The sequence below is a fragment of the Brassica oleracea genome, chromosome C2, assembly GCF_000695525.1.
Source record: "Brassica oleracea var. oleracea cultivar TO1000 chromosome C2, BOL, whole genome shotgun sequence".
Classification (NCBI taxonomy): domain Eukaryota; kingdom Viridiplantae; phylum Streptophyta; class Magnoliopsida; order Brassicales; family Brassicaceae; genus Brassica; species Brassica oleracea.
In genome coordinates, this window is record NC_027749.1 from 27,880,970 (window position 1) to 27,882,714 (window position 1,745).

The window sequence follows — 1,745 nt, forward strand, 5'->3', positions numbered from 1 at the left end:
AAAGAAAACTAAACACAAATAAGTGGTACCACTGAGCTAACTATATTTATTATGTGGTACAACTACTTTTTTTTATTTCATTGCAAAAATACAACTATGCACAAACTGGTACAACTAAAAAACAAACAACTATGTACATCTGGTACAATTAAAAAATTCGTACAACTAATTGTTACTTTATTTAGTATTGTTTTAAATGTGCATCACATTGTAAATGTACATCACATTGTAAATGTATATCATGTTTTAAACATTTAGGTTGAAACACTAATGTCGAGTAGTTGTACTAGTTATACTAGTTGTAGTATTCTTAAATATTATTGTGTAGTTGAACCTGTTTTATTAATTATACCAAAATACCTGTAAATTTTTAGGTTGACTTCGTGATTTATGGGGTTTGCTAACGGGCTTAAATGGTGAAGCCATTGATGGTTTCTGGGAAAGACCGCCTTGAAGGTCCGATGGAGATGTGGTTTCTCTCTTGCGGTTCCTAGCCTGCTTGGTTGGATTTGACGAGGACCCATCGTGAACACCATTGTCGAGCTTCCTCTTCTTCACCACGACTTCACTCTTCTTCGCCGAATCTCTCTTCTTCTTCACCACGTCTTTCTTCTTCTTCGCTGCGGCATCTCTCTTCTTCACAGCAGAGTCTTTCTTTTTCTTCATCGCGGTGAGTCTCTCTTACTCATCGCCGATGCTCCCTCTTTCTTCTTTTTTCTGGTGACTCGTATTTTTGGAACCATGGTTGAATACTTTTATGGCTTCACATCTACTTTTTTGGCTTCGAGAGGAAGAAAATGAAGATGTTTTTTCGAAAACAGTACACCTAGTATAACTTGTAAAGAAATTATTATCCAAATCAAACATTATTAGTTATACGCATTTTACTTGTACCAGTTATATTGGTTATACTCAATCTATTTATACTAGTTATATTTGTTTTAGTTTTGCACTAATTCAAGTTTTAATAGTTGGAGTTGTACTAGTAATACTCTGCGTTATTTTTTATTTTGAATCTCATACGTAAAAGATGAAATTTGATTCTAAATAAGATATAATTGATTAAATACAATTACAAATCGATCGATTTGGGATAAGAAAAGAAAAAAAATGGTGGATAGTTTGAAGAAATTTTTTGATTTTGTTTTAAGGTGAAAGAACACTAATGGAGAAAAAAAAAGAAAAAATAAGAAGAAAATTCAAAGTTGAAGTTGGGTCGCGTTTTGAGTTTGAATCCGGGTCGGATTTTGGGGATAGTGATGACATGTATTAGTAAATATTTTTAAGTCTTTAGATTTCACGATCTTAATATTAATTTACTTAAAAAAATAAGGGGTCTATTATAGAATTTTTGGTGGTCGTGTTTGTCCATTCCATCATTTGTTCCAATCTTTTCTTTTCAATTAGTTTTAGTATTACATAAATGATAACTCTCTATGCGTTGTCTGCTTAAAGAGAGAAAAAAAGTGAAAGGTCTGTTGGAGAATTGAAGCCCAAGGGTATAGCCCTCCCACCAGCCCTAACTGGATGCCAAAGAAAGAAATCCGACCAAGTCACCAAAAGAGGGTTGTCTGTCTCTCAAGGCAGGCAGACAGAACCTTCTTCTCAATACTTATAAATATCCCTTTCTTTGGCTTCTCTCTTCTCGCGTCGACCTCTTTCCAAAATCCTTTCACTATTTCGCTTGATTTTGGAGTGTTCTAATTTTCCAGACCTGCTCACTACTTATCCCCCCCCCCCCCCCC